Raw genomic sequence first — 21,213 nt, forward strand, 5'->3', positions numbered from 1 at the left:
GTTCCAGGGGCCCCAAATCTTATGCCATTTTCGGGGGCGACCCCGAGCCAAGTACACTGTTTTCTCTCTGAACATGCACCAATCCATGTCTTCCACCCAAACATCAATCGTAGGAGGTCTTGGGGATCCCCATAATTGAGCAATGTTCCTTTTAGCTACCATGGCCCCTAGGGTCACCCACTGAGTCTGCGCCACATTATGATCAGTGGGTTCCCAAACATTTAATAGGCAACGTCTGGGTTCCGGCAAGAGTGCCATACCCGTGACCTCCTGCATCGTTTCATGGACCCTTTTCCAATAATCCAATACCTCCCGACATTCCCAGATGATGTGGAGGAACGTCCCCAGCTGACCACAACCTCGACGACACAGACCCTCCTCCGAAAAGCCCATACGGACCAGTCGGGGACCCGTGGCGTATATTCTATGCAATATTTTGAGCTGGACTAGTCTCAATCGTGCCGGAATCGCCACCTCTTTTGGTGAAGAAACTGCCGACTGCCAGTCCTCATCATCAAGCTCAAGGCCGTCATTGGTCCATTGGTCCCGCAGATGCAAAAGAAGGTCCGCCCTTTGATTAATCAGTTTCTTATACACTAGGGAAATGGTACTGTCAGGCATATGGCCATCTAAAATACAATCCTCTAAAGGGGTGGATAACGGTATCACCTCTCCTTCCGGGAAAATAGACTTTAACGCATGCCTAATCTGAACATATCGAAAATACTCTGAGTTTCCCAATTCAAACTCAGCCTGGAGATCTGCAAACGATTTCACCCGTCTCTTCACCCACAGGTCTCCAACTTTGGAAATGCCAATAAGATCCCATTTGTCAAACCCCTTAGTGTTCCACAGCTTGCCAAATTTGTCAGAGCCAAACAGCAGGGTAGCCAAAGTCAGACGGTTTTTCCATCCTAACGAATTAGTGGCGTCATGCCAGATCTGCACAGCCGTCTTTGTGGGCCCTGACAATGCCTTCAACACTGATCCAGAATACAAAGTTCTATAATAATTGCCGCCAGGAAGTAACCACCTATCCATGGCAAAACCGGGGTTCAACTCAGGGCCGTACATAACGTGATTGATAGCACTTAGTTGTGAAGCCCAGTAATATCTCTTAATATCAGGGAGGGCAATACCTCCGTCATACCACGGGGGCGTCAGTTTAGTCAGCGCAATACACGGTCTTCCCTCCCACAATAGCTTACGCTGCAGCTCTTCCACGGAACGAAAATAGCTATCCGGGACAATATCAAGGGTATTTTGAAGAGCGTAAAGAAACCGAGGGAGTGACATCATTTTAAAGAGGGCCGCACGCCCAGGCATTGACAATGGCAATTTCCGCCAATTCGCGACATCCTGCTTCAACCGGGTCAGGGGAGAGAGAAGGTTTCTCTCATATCGGACCGCCGAATTCATTGAAATATAGATTCCGAGATATCGGAACCCATCGTGAGCTATCTGGATTGGACAATTGTGCGGTGGGGTCGTTGTTTCGCCACTAAGAACGTTTAAATAGGATTTCGCCCAGTTAATGACCAAGCCGGAGTTTCTGCCGAAAGAGGCCAGAACATCACAAAGTACTATTAAGGATTTCCTAGGCGAGGTCTAATACAGCAAGATGTCATCTGCATACAGCGAGATACGGTCCTCAAACTGTGGAGACCAAGTAATACCCTTGATCGAGGGCTCCCAGAGGATCCAAGCCGCGAGAGGCGTGAGTGCTAAGGCAAATAAGAGAGGCGACAGCGGGCAGCCCTGGCGAGTCCCTCGCCCGAGCGAAAAAAGCTCCGAGACACGACCATTGATAACAATTTGAGCGAGCGGGTCTGCGTAAAGGAGACGCACCCAGCCAATAAAATAGGAACCGAAACCGAATTTAGCCAGTATCGCCCACAAATATGGCCACTCAACAGTATCAAACCTCTGCAACTCCCTCGCCTCCTACTTCCACAACAAGATTGCGGACATACACAACAGCTTCAGCACTCAACCGACGCACACCACGACCAAACCACCGCCCCCCACAACCACCCTCCGCGCCTGGACCCTGATCAGCACCGAAGACACCGTCCACACAATGAACTCCATTCACTCCGGATCTCCGACAGACCCCTGCCCTCACCACGTCTTCAACAAGGCCGACGCTGTCATCGCACCCCACCTTCGGGACATCATCAACACCTCCTTCGACACCGCGACCTTCCCGGAGAGCTGGAAGCACGCCGAACTCAGCGCCCTACTTAAGAAGCCATCAGCCGACCCCACCGACCTCAAGAACTACCGCCCCATCTCGCTGCTCCCATTCCCGGCAAAAGTCATCGAGAAGACCGTCAACAAGCAACTGACCGCCTTCCTCGAGACGAACGGCTCCCTCGACCTCTCGCAGTCTGGCTTCCGGGCCAACCACAGCACCGAGACCGCCCTGATCGCAGCTACCGATGACATTCGAGCCCTGCTCGACAACGGAGAAACAGCGGCCCTCATCCTCCTGGACCTATCCGCGGCCTTCGACACTGTCTGCCACCGTACCCTAGTACAGCGCCTCAGCAACATCGGAATCCAGGAGAAGGCACTGGAGTGGATCATCTCCTTCCTCGCCGGAAAGACACAGAGAGTCCGCCTCCCCCCGTTCAGATCAGAAGCCACCGAAGTCACCTGCGGCGTCCCTCAAGGCTCCTCGCTCAGCCCAACACTCTTCAACGTCTACATGAGCCCCCTCGCAACCATCGCACGCCAGCACAACCTCAACATCATCTCCTACGCCGACGACACCCAGCTGATCCTCTCCCTCACCAACGACCCCGCCACCGCCAGAGCCAACCTTCACGAAGGGATGACAGACGTTGCCAAGTGGATGATGAACAGCCGCCTGAAACTGAACTTGGACAAGACGGAAGTCCTCATCCTGGGATCTTCTCCCTCTGCCTGGGACGACTCCTGGCGGCCCCCCGCCCTGGGCAGCGCACCCAAACCCACAGACCACGCACGCAACCTGGGCTTCATCCTGGACTCCTCCCTCTCCATGACCAGACAAGTCAACGCCGTCTCCTCGTCGTGCTTTAACATCCTGCGCATGCTACGTAAGATCTTCCGATGGATCCCCACCGAGACCAGGAAGACGGTCACCCAGGCCCTTGTCACCAGCCGTCTGGACTACGGCAACTCCCTCTACGCCGGAACCACCGCCAAACTCCAGAAGAGACTCCAGCGGATCCAGAACACCTCAGCACGACTCATCCTGGACATCCCCCGCCGCAGCCACATCTCCGGGCACCTGAGAGACCTGCACTGGCTCCCGGTCAACAAGAGAATCACCTTCCGGCTCCTCACCCACGCACACAAAGCCCTACACAACCAAGGCCCAGGATACCTCAACAGCCGCCTCAACTTCTACGTTCCCAAACGCCAGCTTCGATCGACCAACCACGCCCTCGCCGCCGTCCCCCGCATCCGAAGAGCCACCACAGGAGGACGGTCCTTCTCCCACCTGGCCGCCAAGACGTGGAACTCCCTCCCGACCCACCTCCGCCTGACACAGGACCACCTAGCCTTCAGGAAGCAGCTCAAGACCTGGCTGTTCGAGCAGTAGCAGACCCCCCCCCAGCGCCTTGAGACCCCCCGGGTGAGTAGTGCGCTATATAAATGCTGTGATTGATTGATTGATTGAAACGCCTTCGTGGCGTCCAATGACGCCAAAATGGCCGACTCCCGCAATGTCGAGGCCCTCGCGAGCACCCCATGCAAACGTCTAAGATTCAGCGCCGTATTCCTGTGTGGAATAAAGCCCGATTGATCTGGGTGAACCAACTCGCAAATAACCTTTATCAATCTATTAGCTAACAATTTAGCGAGAATCTTAGGTTCAGCGTTTAGTAATGATATCGTCTATAGGAAGCACATCTATTCCTAGGTTTTCCCTCCTTGTGAATTATGACTATCGAAGCTAATCTATGTTCACGAGGAAGGAGACCAACTTCTCGGGATTCTAAAAACATATCCCAGATATACGGAGCAATCCTATCCGGGCGAAGCTTGTAGAGCTCAATCGGGAGACCGCTGGGACCCATCGCCTTACCAGAATTTAGAGAGCGCATAGCCAACGCCACCTCATCTGCAGTAATTTTACTATCCATAAGGTCCCTATCCTCCACAGACAGGCATGGGAGCGCAATGTCTCGTAACAACAAGCATGAGTCCTCCTCCGGCCTGTCCGACACAGAAGAGTACACAGATTGAAAATGATCAGCAAAGCGTGTCACTATCTCCTGTGGGTCGGTGACCAGAACACTGCCCTCTATCTCAATCTCAGGCACTACACGATTGGCTCTGTCTTTCTTGTCCAGCCATGCAATCAATTTGCTCGCCTTGTCCCCAACATCATAGAGATGCCCCTGTTGTTCTCTACTAAGGGCCTTCGCGCCATCTGTCACCAATGTTCTATAATCCAACTGCTTCAGGCGCAGGACATGGAGCCTAGAGCGGGTAACCCCCTGTTCCTATTCCAATTCCAAATCAGTTATCTCCGTCTCTATCCTCACCACATCCTCTTCCTTCTGTTTTTTAACACCAGCAATAACAGAGAGAGCCTGACCTCGAATGACAGTCTTGAAAGCTTCCCATAGTGATATGGAGGAAGAGACCGAACCCTCATTTTCGGAGAAATAAAGATCCAATGCCTTAACCAAAGTACAACGAGTCTTGGGATTACGAAGATACCAAGGGTTAATAGGAGCCACCCTTCCCCCAGACCCGGGCGCTAATTCAAATCGAAACCAGAGCGGGGAGTGGTCGGAAATACCCCGAGCTAAATGCCTGACCTACGCAACATAGGAAGCCTGTGCAGCCGGCACTAGTACACAATCTATTCTGGAGAGACTACCGTGAACGCCGGAAAGAAACGTATATTGCTTTTGAGTAGTGTGAAGCAATCTCCAGCAGTCCACTAAGCCCATCGTATCAATGTAGTCAGGCAGCCAGCCTTGAGCTCCCCTTAGATCCCTAGGTGGGTACCTATCCAACACACCAGATACCACTGAATTAAAATCACCCCCTAGAATCAGAAACCCCCCAGGGAGATCCAGTAGAACTTGACCCAGGACGGCAAAGGTAGTAGACTGTAAACCAGGAGGAACATAACCAGATACCAAGGAAAGTGTGCGGCCCTCCCACCGCCCAGATAGAGCCACATAGCGTCCTCTCTCATCGAGGATCATTGAATCCACTTCGAAAGGAAGAGAGTTCTTAAGGAGGATTCCAACCCCACGGGAACCGGATGTAAATCCAGCATGGGCCACCAACCGATATCCCTTTCGATTCATGGCATGACATGTATTCCCAACCAAGTGCGTTTCCTGTAACAAAACCACATCCGGGGAGTGCCGCTTAAGAAGCTGCAACACCACCCGCGCTTAATCCTGTCCCCCAACCCATTGACATTCCAGCTTATCAACCTCAACCCCCTACCCCCATCATAAAACAGAAAGAAGACCCATCCCCCCTTCGAGTCCAGCACCTCAATGTCAGTCGTTTGCAATAAACCGCCTTGTTGAAAAAGGAAACAAAAAACACACACACCCCCGCCCAACCCTACCCAAACAATTCGGTACAATACCCCCCACCCTGCACCTCTGCTTTCGACTATAGAGCCACCCCAACTAGCAGTGTGCCTGTCGCCCCCACATCTAAACTAAACTACAAAAAGTAAAGCTGAGGAGGAGAGAGACCCTCCGATAACTCAGTAACCCTCCAGGTTCAGCTGTATGGAGCTGCATATTCTAATTAGAAACCACAGCAATAGGAAATACCCTGGCAACCCCAGGAATCAAATAAGCAAGACTTATTCCTGGTCCATATGTCCACTCTCAGCACCACCAGATTGTCCTTCCAGGTCTTGCCGGGCCGGCAACGTGTCCAACCAGTCTGCCACCATGTCGGGCTTTTCAAAGAAATAAGTCCTCCCATCACGTTCGATTCTCAGCTTGGATGGAAAAAGCATGGCATATTTAAGTCCCATGTCCCGAAGTCGTCTCTTCACCCCCATGAAGCTGAGTCTTTGCCGTTGAACCGCTTGGGTGAAGTCCGGAAAGAAGCTGATAGACGAGTTCTCAAACTGCAAGGGTCCATTCGCACGAGATGCCTGAAGAACGACATCTCTGTCTCGGAAGTAAAAAATCCGTGCTATGATAGGCCTCGGCGGGGCGCCCACTTTCGGTTTGCCTCCAGGGACTCTATGAGCTCGCTCCACGGTAAAAAATTGACTGGGTCCCTTGGGCTGCAGATGGGTAGAGATAAGGTCTTCGACGAAGAGGTCGGTAGCTTGATCCTCCGCCTTTTCCGGAACACCGATTATACGGACATTGTTCCTTCGGGACCTCCCTTCAAAATCCTCCAGGCGACGAACTACAGTGTCATTAACGATCTTCAGGTTCCGAACTTCAGTCTGTAGCTCCACGACATCATCGGTTAAACTCGACGATTTAATTTCAAGTGATTTGACCTTTTCGTTCGTTTTTGTAAGGTCCGTGCGGATTAAGTTCACATCAATAGACACAGTATCCAATTTATGTGCAAGGGCCTCAATCTGTTGCCCATGGGTTGATGTAACTCCCTCGATCGCATCCATAACGTCCATCAATGTTGGTTCGGTGTTCGAAGATGCAGAATCCTTCGTCGCATCTTGAGACCTACTCGGGCTACCGGGCGATCCCTTGAGCTGGGTATATCTATCCATGACATTGGACTGGGTATATCCACCCCTTCTGTTGGTTCTCAACTTCTGCCGGTCCCCGTCCGGTTTGCTCGCCATTGCAGGACAGTCTCAGATCTGGAGAGGGGGGAACCGGTCTCCGGGCAAACAGGATACAGATAGGATCCGGAAAGTACAAGACGTACCTCAGGCTTCAGCACGCAAAGTGGCTCAAACGAAGCACGGCGTACCCCTGAGGCGAAAGTCAAATAATGCATATAGTTGTTGAATACTAGTAAGCGCTCAGAGGGGTAGGGGCCGTCCTCACAATGAGGCGTCTTCCGATTCCAAGATCAGTCCAAGTGCCAAAAACGAAAGTGAAAGTGGGACTATGCCGACCTCCTCCGCAGGTACATGCCGATGTTTTTCAATTACACCTCGGGGACTCTGCCAACCCAGGCACCGGGCATCTGGAGGACGAAGGCCGCAAACTTCTCCACTTCACAACTTTGGTTCCCGGGGTCCGATCGGGACGCAGTTTTCAGCTTTCATCTCTATCGTGGTTCATACACTCAGAGACATCCACAGCAATCAGGATATGTAGCAGGATCTATGCGGAAGGGTACGAGTGTCTCGGGAGCCCCTAGCTCACGCGGCCATTTGGATGCGCGCGAAGCTCCTCCTCAGGGGGGAGACAGTGTTGATATGTTGTTTCATGGTGAGTTTGCTGTCCAAGACGATGCTGAGATTGTGGGCATGGTCTTTTGGTGCAGTGGTGGGTTTGAGTTCTGCGGGAGGGATGGTTGCCAAAGAACAGCACTTTGGTTTTGTCCGTGTTGAGCTTCAGGCAGTTGACCTTCACCCAGTCTGTGACGTTCTTCATGCAGCTGTGGAAGTTGGTCTTCATTGTGGTGGGGTCTGCTGAGAGCAAGAAGACGAGCAAGGTGTTGTCATAGTAGGATATGATGTTGATGTCACGGGTTCTGACGATGTCGACTAGAGGCATCATGTAGATGTAGAAGAGGGAGGCGCTAAGGGATGAACCTTGAGAGACACTGCAGATAGTGCTCTTGGGATTCGAGGTGAAGGAGGAGACGGATTCTCTGTGTGTGTCTTGTGAGGAACGATATCGTCCATCTGAGTGCGTTTTCGTTTGTTCTGATCTGCTGCAGTCTCTTGATGAGTGGGTAGTGGAAGATGGGGTTGAAAGCTGCGGAGAGGTTGAGAAGGATCAGGGTGGCTGATTCTCCTTTGTCGAGGTGGGTGTGACCATTGTCTGTGGTGATGATCAGGGTGGTCTAAGTTCTGTGGTTGGCTGTGAAATCAGATTGGGCGAGGTCTAGCAGGTTGCTTCTCCCCAGGTTTTCGGTGAGCTGAAGGTTTCTGGTCTTCTCCAAGACTTTGGCGGAAAACAGGCGCAGCAAGATGGGGTGGTAGTTCTGGAGATCACTGGGGTCTGCAGAAGGTTTTTTGAGGAGAGGTTTGACCTCAGTGTGTTTCCAAGCATCGGAAATGGTGACTGTGGCGATGGTGTTGAGGATGGTGATGAGTTGGTGGCTGATCTTGTCTCTTCCGACATTGAAGAGGTGGTGGGGTCATTGGTCGGTGGGTGCTCCTGAGTGGATGGAGTTCATTATGGCTGTGGTTCCCAGTGTGTTGAGCTGTTCCCAAGCGGTTAGATTGTGGTTGGGGGCAGTTTCCGTAGGAGTGGGCAGACTGAGGAGGTCGGTGGATTGGGGTTGAAGATCCTGTAGATGGTGGACATCTTGTTGTAGAAGTGATTTGCTAGAGCATCGCAGAGTTCCTCTGATGGAGGGATCGAGTTTTCAGTAGCTGCGGGCCAGGAGAATTCTCCGACGACGGTGAAGTGTTCCTTGGTGTGGTTGGCACTAGCTTAGATGCGGTCTCAAAGGGCCTCCTTTTTTGCTTCTTTTAGTTGATGGTGGTATTTGTTTAAAGCTGACTTGAAGGTGGCTCAGTCTGTGTCGTCTCTGCTGGTGTGCCATCTGCTTTCTAGTTATTTGTAACTGCGTTTCATTGCTGTGAGTTCTGGAGTGTTCCAGCTGACTTGTTTGGTGGCTCTGCAGGTTTTGGCTGGTTTGATGGGGGCTCCTTGGTCAGTGGTGCTAGTGATCCAGTTATTACAGTTCCAGGCTGCCTATTTCAGGTTGGTGGAGGGATTGAGTTGGGTGGTTTTGAGGGCTTCCATCCATTGGCTCTGTATTACTTTGCAATGGAGTCTGCGATGGGCCTGCAGAGTTCGGTTTGTGGTTCTGGGGTCTGTAGGTGAGGGTGCAAATCCATAAGAGCCTTGCACTACCCTTCCTGTCAAATTCGGATCAGATTCCTTCCTCCATGATGTGCTCTGTGACACATGTCCTGTTCTTGGTGAAGGAGATTCCCGCCCTGCTGAACAAAGGGACCAATGAAGTGGTGCCTTTGAAAGAGAGAGGCGTACAGCTTTACTTCCCAAGAAAAATGGAAGCCGGTTACTCATGCTGAGCCCTCGCCTCCTGAATCTGTTCAATTGGGTGGCAAGTTCAAAATGCTGTCCTCTCCATACAAGGGACTGGCAGGTGGCCAGTGGGTGGGAAACAACCTTTACAACGCAACTTTTACAACGCACTACCATCACAACGAAACGTTTACAACGCAACATCCATTACAACGCAACCATTACAACGCATGACACTACAACGCACACCACTACAACGCATGTCATTACAACTCAGTCATTACAATGCATACCATTACAACGCATAACATTACCATCCAACACTTACCCTACTGTTGCACCCCCTGGAGTTAGAATAGTAATTTTTATCCCTACACTATCCAACACTTACCCTACTGTTGCACCCCCTGGAGTTAGAATAGTAATTTTTACCCCTACACTATCCAATACTTACCAAACATGCAATGTAATGTTATGCGTTGTAATGGTATGCGTTGTAAAGGTATTATGTGTTGTAATGGAATGCGTTGTAAATGTAGTTTTTAAAATTTTGTGGTAATGGCATGCGTTGTAATGGAATGCGTTGTAATGGATGTTGCGTTGTAAAAAAATGCGTTGTAAAGGTATGCGTTGTAAAGGTATGCGTTGTACAAGTGTGCGTTGTAACGTCATACATTCCCAGTGGGCAGTCCAGCTTGCTTCCTTTCCATCTCAGGGTGCAACATTCAAGTTTTGCCAGACAGCAAACCCCCCGTCCATTACATCAACAAATAGGTCTGTGTGGAGTCGTGGACCGTGTGTTGGAAGGTGATTCTACTGTGGCAGTGGGTCTAGCAATGGGGAACTTTGCTGATAGCAGTATACATTGCTGGCTGCCTCATCATGAGGGCAAGTCATATCTAAGAAACCATGACAGAATCCATCTGCAATTTTCGACTTATAAAATATATGCAGTGTATTTTCTACTATTTTTGAGCATTTGAGTAACTAATTTAAAGTTGCCATACGGTGTCATTCCTAAAAATTTCAAAATGACAGAATACCCAGCTGACATCTATAATTTGCCTGCAACTCAAGTTGAGTGATTAAATTATAGAAAAAAAAATGAATTGACTGTAGAAGCCTCATTGATCCAGAATTGATTCCCAGGTCTGCAGGGGTAAAACAAAATCAAAAATCTTACAATTGTTTAAACGTTGAAAATTGGAAGAATTATTTTGTAGGGGAAAAAAGCATGGAAAAAGATTTTTTTTGAAAATAAGTTTGTGAAAGTGCTTGTTCTGTGTTCTTGTATTTGTACTTTGTCTTGTTCTGTATGTTGGCATAGACAATGCAGAGAGAGGAAGAAGGAACAAAGCAACAGCAAAAGTTAAAAAAAGAGAATGAGTTATGGACGGGAAATAGAGTAGGGGAGAGGATGAGGAGTAACAGGACAGGGGAGGCTGGTTGAAAAAGCAAAGCAAATTGGCAGGGAGGAGATGAAGGGGGAGAGAGGCAGATCGGAAACTGATGGAAGGAAGTTTAGGGAGATGGAATATGGGCCTTCCATATGGGAGCATAGAAGAGTGACCAGAAGAGAAAGAATGGGGTATGAGGTTCTCCAGGTGATAATGAAGAAAACATTAATGGCAAGGTCAATAGTTCTAATAATAATAATAAAGAAATGTATAAAGCGCATGGTTACGCCATCTCGGCGTGTCCCCGCACTGAGTGAGAGGGAGGTAACAGTTCACCGCGACTGAGGACCACTTCGTGCTAACCAGAGAACAGATATGTTTTAAGCATCTTTCTAAATTTAACTTCAGAGCGTTCCAACCTGAGTTTTGGAGGGAGCTTATTCCAGTTCTGAGCAGCGCGGAACCTAAAAGAACTGCCCCCCATTCTGGCCTTCTTTACCTTTGGAATTACCAGCAGCCCGGTCCCACTGGATCTAAGAGACCTCCTTGGCACATACCTGGAGACCAAGTCACTCAGATATGAAGGGCCAACATTCTGGGAAATTCGGTGACAGGTACATAATGTCTTAAACATAACTCTTTCCTTAACTGGGAGCCAGTGCAGTGAGTCAAGGGCTTTTTTAGAAGCCGCCCTCCCAGGCTGCATAAGAACATTCTGTAAGACCTGTAATCGCCCAAGACCCTTTGCCGTGGCACCAAGATAGAGTATGTTGCCATAGTCATGGCGTGATGTGATACGGGCATGCACCATCGTCTTCCTAGACCCTAACGGGAGGAGATCCAACATTTTACGCACATTTCTTAGGACTTCAAAACACTTCCCGACTACCCGTCTAATATGGCCGTCATAGGAGAGAGCGGAGTCCACCCAGACCCCCAGATTTTTTGCCTCAGTGCAAGGTACGGGAGTAGGGCCCAAACTCGGAGGCCATCATTCCGACGTCCAGCTCGATGTATCGCCTCCCACCACCAGCACCTCAGCCTTGCTGCCATTCAGTTTCAGGCAGTTCTTATCCATCCAGGAGGCAAGCTCCTGCATGCAAACCCTGAAATTAGAGGCCGCAATCTCTGGTGCCTGGGATAGGGAGATCAACAGCTGGGTGTCGTCAGCATAAGAGACAACCCCAACTCCCAAGCCTTGCACTATCTCTGCCAAGGGAGACATATATACATTAAACAGGGTAGGACTCAGGGCAGAGCCCTGAGGCACTCCCTGCTTCAATTTAATGTCATTGGAGTAGTGTACACCCTGTCTGACCTGAAAACTACGTTCTATTAGGAAGGATTTCAGCGACTTCAGGGCAGGGCCCGAGACACCTCCTTTATTCAAACACTGCAGCAAGGTGTAGTGTGCTACAGTGTCGAAAGCGGCACTGAGATCTAACATGATCAGAGCCATGGTGTGCCCCGCATCAGCCCCTGTCTGATGGTTTCTGGAGTTAATGTTCTAATATGTACCTACAGCATTTGTCCATGCCTATGTTTGCATACGCTACTACATAAAAGCCAAATATATTGACTTTGTCAATGCCCGTTTCAACAAGAGTCTACGCATGCATGATCCATTTTTGGCCACCAACAGGATCTTATGGAAATATGAGATGCCAAAGGAGCCTTGATGCAAACGAGGTGATAAGGCATTTGTGATGGTTGAGCTTATGGGGGTTTTCCACAGCTTTTCACCATCCAGAGAATGTAACCTATACAAGATTGGGTGAGGGTGTCACTGGGAGATAAAAAGGAAGCATGGCAGGGTGGGGCACAAGGTGAAAGAAGACAAAGGGCAACGAGGAGACAAAAAATGGCTGCTAAAAGTTGACTTCAATCAAAGCATAGTCGAGGAATTGTGCAAGGACTTTTCAGCTCTTCAGCGCATCAAAAGAGCTCTGCAATGTGGCACCACATATTACTAGTCATGCCCATGACACACTGCTGCCTTACCTTGCCTTGTGTAGGCGCTGACCCCTTCAGCCAGATTAAACAATAAATTGGAGAAACGAGCTGGGGAGGAAAGTGGCTGAATGAAACAAAGGATTTATGAAGTCCTAGAGAGTACTGAAAACAAAAGCAGGCGAAGCTCTAGAGGACAGAATTAAAGCTATAGCAGAAACCAGTGGTGGTGAGGAGGACTTGAGCATTTGTTGACTTACATCAGACATAATGAGACTGCGAGTGGAGACCAAATGGTGGAAGAAAGGAGAAACAGCGAAAAGTCGTAAGAGCAGTCTGTCAAAGGAGACGGGACAAGTAGAGGAAAGGGGAGCAAACGCGAAAGAAAATATTACTATTATAAAGAATGACATTTCATGTGGTAAAAGAGACAAGGAAGTGAGGTATGAATACTATGACCAAGGGTAGCAAAGATCCACAGACAACTTTGTTGACTCGTGTTGTTAATGGAGGGTTGCGTTTCAAGTTATTGAAAGAATGATAATGTTTTAGGAAGCCTAAAGCTTTCGTACAACAAGACTGTGGAGTGAAACACACGTATATATAAGACACATATATAAATGTTTATAGATGTATATATATAGATAGATAGATAGATAGATAGATAGATAGATAGATAGATAGATAGATAGATAGATAGATAGATACACAAATGGTAAGTGGCAAACATTATTTTATTATTTGCTTTCCTGTGTCCTTTGGGTGATCAACCACTCATTAGGGTACCTAAAAAAGTTGACCTTTCAGCTGTATTGAACGGGGACATGTTTATTTTTCAAGAGCATACACAAAAATCGATCTATAAATTGAAATCAGTCATTGTTCAGTCAAAACGTAACAACAACACATGCTCTCTAAGTAAAAACAACAGAGGAGTTATGTTAGATTTGCAGAAGGTGTAATAACACCCTTAAATCATGGCCGAAGAAAGGTAAGGAATGATGAAGGGCCAACAGGTCCCTCTTTGTATAGTAATCTTCTACCATATCTGAGAAAATTTCTCGCTGCTACGGGAACCCTCAGGGCCCAACTAGTAATGCCTGTGAACTCTGCCACTGCTCTCAAGTTACTGATAACTTCTAATGAGGGATTTTAACAGGGATGGCAGGAAGCTCTCTGGTTTTAACCTACCGTCTTGTGTGGGCTCCTGTCCCTTTACTGCACATAATTTCTGGAACACTCACCGCCATTTGGCGGGTCCGGGTCCTGTGGGTGGATTTCAGTGGGCGCCATTTTGGATTGGGTGAGTAATACTTTTCGCGGGCGCCATTTTGGAGCGTCCTGACGCTCGAGCTGCCCTTTGAGATGCCTATTTAAAGTCGTCCTCTCCCGCGCAGCGGGACCGCGCAGCGGGACCGCGCAGAGGGACGCCGTCGCTTAGCCGGAGTCGTGCCAGAGTCCTGCCCGTCTGCGCTCGTCCGCGTCGAGGTAGCGGGTACGGGCTATGGACTCCGGCTTCCTGCCATTATACCACCATGTGTAATACAGCGACGTTCAGGTACAATCGCGCCGATCTCTTTTCCATCAGAGACGGTATTCTGGCATGTAGTCATGATTCGGTACCTCCTCTGTCGGGACCTTATGACTGTGTGTGTGGCAGTCTTTCTTTGGCCTCCCCCATTGGGATGCGCTCTATTGAAAGGACTGCCCAAAGTACACATATGGACTGTACTGAGCGTGCACTCAGCATATGGAGCTTGAATGTTAGATCTTTGGTCAAGCACCATCAGTCCTTCCGGGACATGATAGACAAGGACTCTCCGGACATCATTTTTCTCACCGAGACTTGGTTGCAGGACGCCGACACTGCCATAATAAATCTGGCGTTTCCAGCCACCTATACGGTGTTCACTTTGAACCGCACGTCTAGGGGAGGTGGCATAGCCATGGCAGCTAAATCCTGCTTTCCGGTGGATTGGAAAGCTCTAGATCTGCCGATGTGCGAGAGCGCTTCTTTTAAGGTTACTGTCAGTCATCAATTCACTCTTAGTGGTTTGCTTATCTATCGCCCACCAGGGAATGACACTGCCTTCAAGGTCGCCCTTGCTGATGTGGTCAGCTTGCTTGCTCCTAGATGCGCTAATTTTAACATCGTAGGTGATCTCGATATACATCTTGATCAGACGTCATCTTTTCCCATCAGCTCCTTGTTAGCGGACCTTGAAGCCATGCAATTGAACCAACTAGTTACCTCCCCCACCCACACAGGAGGTCACATACTTGATCCCTTTTTCACCACCTTGGTTCGGGCTAGGACATCTGACCCGATGGTGGTAGGATGGACTGACCATCTGTTGGTTAAAGTGTCATGCCCCTTAGATGACCCACAATTTAAACCTGTGGATAGACTGCTCCTTAAAAGAAATTGGCGTAAACTCAAACTGGAGGAGTTTGTTAAGATACTGGAGGCACAGCCCTTGGGCACTCTGTCGAATGTGGGACAGGGATACGAGCAGTTTTGTAACTGGGTCCTTACTGCCCTCGATTCTCTTATACCTATGCGCTGGTCGAAATGCCACGCCAAAACGCGCAGTCCTTGGTATAATGATGCCCTTGCCGAGCTTAAGAGAACATGCCGGCAAGCTGAGAGGGCATGGAGGAAATCCTTTGACCCCACGTTAAAACTGGTTTATTTTGCCCAGCTTAAAACCTACCACAGAGCTATCTGCCAAACCCGGGCCGCATATTACGCCTCTGAGTTTTCTAACAGCCCTAACCCATCTAAACTAATCTTTAAGGTGCTTAAAGATTTGATGGGGAAACGGGCAACCTCGCTGGAAATCTGCACGGACTCCCACTGCGAAAGTTTGGCATCCTTTTTCGTGGAGAAGGTGCAGGCAATCTATCGAGGATTTATACCATCTGTACTCAGGGATGAATCTAGTGATGTGAAGGTTTCAGTTTCCGAAACTCTATCCTCCTTGCCTGTCATGTCGGTTGAGGTTTTTGACACTCTGAGCCTCAAAGTTAAATCTGGCTCTCCCCTAGATCCGCTGAAGCCGGAGCTTATTGCTCTTCTCCCGCCCCTCTGCCGCGAGCCCATATTGGACTTGATTAATCTTTCGCTCAGCGAGGGTGTGGTTCCTTCCCCCTGGAAGCAGGCAGTGGTCAGCCCCATCTTGAAGAAGCCCAACCTTGACCCCCTGCTTCCTGAGAATTATCGGCCCATCTCTCTCTTGCCCTGGACCGCCAAGGTTACTGAGGCACACGTGAACTCCATCCTGTCGGCCCACCTCTCTCGTAATAATATTCTTGACGAGAGCCAGAATGGTTTTCGCGCACAACACAGCACTGAAACTGCTCTGCTCTTTATGACCGAGCATTTGCGTTCAGTGCTGGATGCGGGGCAGACAGCGGCGCTCCTCTTGTTAGATCTGAGCGCCGCGTTCGACACGGTGTCTCATGACATTCTGTTGCGGCGCTTAGAGGAAGTGGGTATTGAGGGGAAGGCTCTTCAATGGTTCCGCTCTTTCCTCTCGGACCGGTTTTTCAAAGTGGCTATTCCACCTGGTCAGTCCTCTTTCCATCCTTTGGGACTGGGAGTCCCTCAGGGCTCTGCGTTGAGCCCCACTTTGTTCAACCTGTATGTGAAACCGCTGGCTGCTGTCGTCAGACAATGTGGCTTAACCATGACATCGTATGCCGACGACACGCAGCTGGCGGTGACACTCAGTGGGGACCCTGAGGTGACGGCGCCCAGATTCCGTACAGGACTTATAGCTGTGGCAAACTGGATGTGTAGTAATTGCTTACAGTTAAATGCCAAGAAAACCGAGGTCCTGATCCTAGGGAAGCATGCGGAACTTTGGGGAGATCAGTGGTGGCCTCCAGAGCTGGGGGTTTCCCCCGTTCCAGCGGCCGAAGTTAAGAACTTGGGGGTCTGGCTGGATTCTAACCTCTCTTTTACCAGCCATACAAAGAAGATCGCAGCCACCTGTTATGGTATTCTGCGAGGACTGCGTCCAGTCCTCAAATTCTTCGACCCTCCTACTCGGCAACTGGTGGTCCAGGCTTCCATCCTCTCTCGGCTGGACTACGGGAGTGCTCTGCTGCTTGGAGTAAATCAGGCTGAGGCTACTAGGCTACAGAGGGTGCAAAATGCCGCTGCGCGGGCCATTGTTGGTCTCCCGAGACGTTGTTCTGTCTCTGCAGTCCTGACATCTCTTCATTGGCTGCCAGTCAGACAGAGAATCAAATTTAAGGCTCTCTGTCTGACATTTAAGATCCTGAAACTCTCGTCGCCTCCTGCCCTTGTGGGCCTTGTCTCTTTCTATGTCCCCACGCGGTCTCTCAGGTCGGAATCTCTTTTTCTGGCAATTAAACCTAGGTTCAGACTGAGCAGGATGGGAGGTCGCTCCTTTTGTGTTTTGGCAGCTGGACTATGGAACTCCCTCCCTGTCCACATTCGTGCCCTAAATAGCCTGACTCTCTTTAGACGCGCTATAAAAACCCACCTGTTTGCCTCCGCTGACTGATTCTCTTTTTTCTCAGCATCGACTTGTTGTGTTGTGGTACTTGATCAGGCGCCAGGACGCCCCTTCGCTGGGGCAGCTGTGCGCCCAATAAAAGTTATTAACATAACATAACATAACATAAGGCCATGGTGCTCTCTCAGTGTAACCTGAGTCCACTTAAACACTACTGGCAGTATTAATGTATGTATATATGTATGTATATATACATTGATATCTACACACCACTGACCCAGCTGCAGAGTAATGCACACTGCATATCAAGGGAAAGGGAGACGCTTTCATGTGGTGTACAATCAATGGGGGCAGAAGGAAAAGTGTTCTGCCTGTATTAAGGTCATATGTTCCTTCCCCTATAGATATGCCCTGCACTCAGTTTCCAAGTTCAAAGCAAGATCCCAAAACAAGCAGAAGCACTGGGGGGCGGTTCACGCTGGGGCCCGCGAGGGGGATTTGCTGAAAGCTGAGCCTTTGTTGACATCTGTTTACATATCTGCTAACACATCTGGAAAGCTGCATCGATCTGTTTGAGAACATCAGTGCGTCTCCTCTGCCAAGGTCAGCTCCAGGGCCCGGCAGCACGAGATAAGATATAAAGTGATCAGAGGTAATGACCAGTGTGCAATTAAACCCACTGTATACAATCAAGCTTAAATAACAGCTGAGCTGAGCTAATTGCAGGCTAAATAAGAAAGAGTTCAATCTCTATCATTTCAAATCATATTTCAAGCTGCTGCCTAATCAATCGCAGGAAATAAATATTTATTATCGATCAGCAAGCGGCAACGAAGCTCTGGGCGCAGTATGATCCTTTTAAGAATTCACAGCACCCCCATGTTTTGCTATAATTATTTTGAAAACTTGTAGTTTTCAAGGTGATTGCTCGGTGCCATCGATTTTTCTACATTAAATTTCATTAATCAGTACAGCGCATTTCAGTTTTTATCACGCAGGGTGTACTTTTAGTGTTTTGCATTTCCCCTGCCTTTCGGAATTGAGGTGAATTGTAACTACTGAATGTTATGAGGATATTATTATAAGAACCGAGGAGTCACTTGGACAAATATTAGAAAAGGCTGATTTGTTGTATAAGGTTACTGAAACTCAAGGTGATTTGCAATTTACTTTGTATGTTTAATGGGAGTATTTTATTTTGTATAATACATGCTTGCCCTTTCGCCCACCTGCATTGAAAAACTTTATTTAGGTTTTATTTCTCCCTTGGCATAGGATCAGCCTTGCATAAAAGTTGTTGCACATATGAGCAATGGGAACAGTCCAGCCTGGGTCCTGAGTTGTTTGTGTTCTGGTTCAGGGAGGACTAGGCCTGGCAGTTTGGGCTGGACTGTTCCCAATGGAGTAGGTACAAGACGTATCTGCATAAGACTGGGTCCAAACTGGGATGGGATGTTGTACAAAATAATGATGCACTGAGCGTGAGCAATCCATCCGTCAGTTATTTGTATACTTAAGTGTGTCATCCTAAGTGGGACGGGTATGCCCAGATGTGGGTCCCTTGCACACTTTGTCACTGTAACAAAGCTGTGACTGTCTGTTGAGCCCTAGCTAGGTCGAAACCGGTACTGCGTTAATCGTGTTCTGGTTCAGTGATGACCTGTTCCTATTGGAGCAGGTTCAAGACTGATTGCATATGGCTAGGTCCAAAATGAGGTGGCACGGTGTGCACCATAAGTATTGGCTGGGAAGCGGTCCTGAGTAATTACCAGTGGCTGACATTAATTCACGCATTCCATCTATCACTTTTTTGTATACTCTACTACAGTGGTTCCCAAACTTTTGACTCCTGAGGACCCCCATTGAGTCACCACTGGAAGCCGGGGACCCCCAAGCAATTTGTATGAGTTAAATTTCAAACATTAAAACAGTAATCTGAAAAAAATACACACGTGTGCACACAAAACAAATACTCAAAGTACTAAGGATTTTGGGGCCAGATGTACGACCATTTCTTTTAGCGCCTCGCAATTGGCAACACATTGCGAGTGGCAAATTGCTAGTTGCTGAATGAAATGTACAACAGTGTGTTTAACACTGTTTGGGATTCCCAATGGGGTCGCAAATTGTGAGGTTCATTAATATTAATGAGCCTCTCGCAATTTGCGAGCCCATTGGGAATGCCAGCCCTCCCAGCGATGGTGGCCTGCTGGGCTCTGCAGGCCACCATGTGTCAGACTGCTTTTAAATAAAGCAGTTTAAAAAAAAATGCAGCCCGTTTACCATGCATTTTAAAAAAAAAGAAAATGAAACATTTTCGTTTCATTTTCTAAGGGCAGGCAGAGGTCCCTGGGACCACCGCCTGCCCTTAAAAAATAATTTTGCGTGCATTTGCAAAGGGGAAGGGGTCCCCTGGGGACCCCTTCCCATTTGCGAATGCATTACCATATACTTGAAGTAGGTGGTAATTGTGACTGTTTTGCGACCGCAAAACATTTGTACATGGTTTTGAGACTCGCTATTTGGAAGGGAATGCCCCTTCCAAATAGCAAGTTGCAAAACCTATTTAGAGAGTCGCAAACAATTTGCGACTCACGAAATAGGCTAAGTACCTGGCCCAATAGGTTTTTGCACGCGCAAACAGGTTTGCGAACCCGTTCGCGCATATAAAAACAGATCGTACATCTGGCCCTTAGTATTTTATATTGAAGTAATAGCCCCTCTGTCACATGTATTTCATTTGTTTTATAGCATCTCTCATACCATTGTAGGATGTCAGAGCACTTTACATCACACACATATAGAGACTTTGAATCATATATGTAAATCAGTGTGTATATAAAATGTTTAAAGAGTGCTTGGTCTGGAAAAGCACAAACTCAGGATTCAGAACATAACACAGTGGCTAGCATTGACTTTAACATTAAAAATGTATTTCCACCCAAATATATATTTTTAGCAGCATCAGGATAATGAATAACTGAGACAAAATATAAGTTACTAACTGGTACCATGCAGTTTGCAAGCAGCTCTTTGATGACAGTTTATAGGTCCCTCTGCTAGATTACGATTGTCACTTATGAAGTGCAGAGTAACAAAAGAATCTCTGTGACAAAAGCAGTAACCACGAACCTAGGCACATAAAATACTGCTTTTTAACATGCATGTTACATGTTCTTTGCAGTAGGCACATTAACCCTCTGTGCTACATTAGTTAAATCAAAGCTGCCACTGAACAAAACTCTCCTCGCTCTCCAGCAAGGTACATTAATCACTGGCATTCTCTTGACACTTTTATTGTTGCTGGAAAGCTGCTAATTAAACAAGAAACGTTTCTGTGCTTTTAAAAGTGTTGCCTACTGACCCCCTGGGAATGTGTCACGGACCCCTGGGGGTCCGCGGACCACAGTTTGGGAAACACTGCTCTACTACATTGAGCACAGTCTGGGATTGTCTGCAGAAGCACACTGGAAAAAAAATCTGTCCCCTCTTCCCAGATTGGTTCCGTACAACAATGCCGTTCAGGCTGCAATAGTTTGTCCCATCCTATAGCGCCTACATACTTTGTAATTCCGCATTTTTTGGGGGGGAGGAGCTTTATATAGCGCAGACTTCACCCGAAGGTATCGGGTTAGAGTGCTTTACACGAGCACCAGTTGTGTTACAAGGGGACACATTCATTTTTTTGTTAGGCATGGGGAGATCAAGTGATTTGCCCAGAATCACTGGATGTTGCGTGTCCTTGCTGAGACTCGAACCCAGTTCGCCAGATTTGAGGTCGAACACACTAACCGTTAAGCCAACTCCTCTCCCCATTAAACAATGCTATCATCTATACATAAATGTCTGCAGCTGGTCACTGTTTAAGTAGCACCTAGAACCAAAGTTAAATATCCCAAGTGCTAGAGGATAATGGCATAAGGTTTCATTGGTGTGTGTTGCGTCATTACAACAGGCTTGTTTCAGCTCTGGGTCTCAGGCCCAAAATATATCTTCCCCCCTCTTTGACATGCCACTGTCACTACAAAGAAAACAGAGGTCCTCATCCTGGGACCCTTGACCTCCGCCTGGGATGACACATGGTGGCCCTCCGCCCTCAGAAGTCCTCCCACCCCGACAGACCACGCTCGGAACCTCGGCATCATTCTTGACTCCTCTCTCACCATGACCTGCCAGATCAACGCCGTCGCCTCCACCAACTTCAACTGCCTCCGCATCCTCCGAAAGACCTTCAAA

Source organism: Lissotriton helveticus, chromosome 2_1 (assembly GCF_964261635.1).
Source record: "Lissotriton helveticus chromosome 2_1, aLisHel1.1, whole genome shotgun sequence".
Taxonomy (NCBI): Eukaryota; Metazoa; Chordata; class Amphibia; order Caudata; family Salamandridae; genus Lissotriton; species Lissotriton helveticus.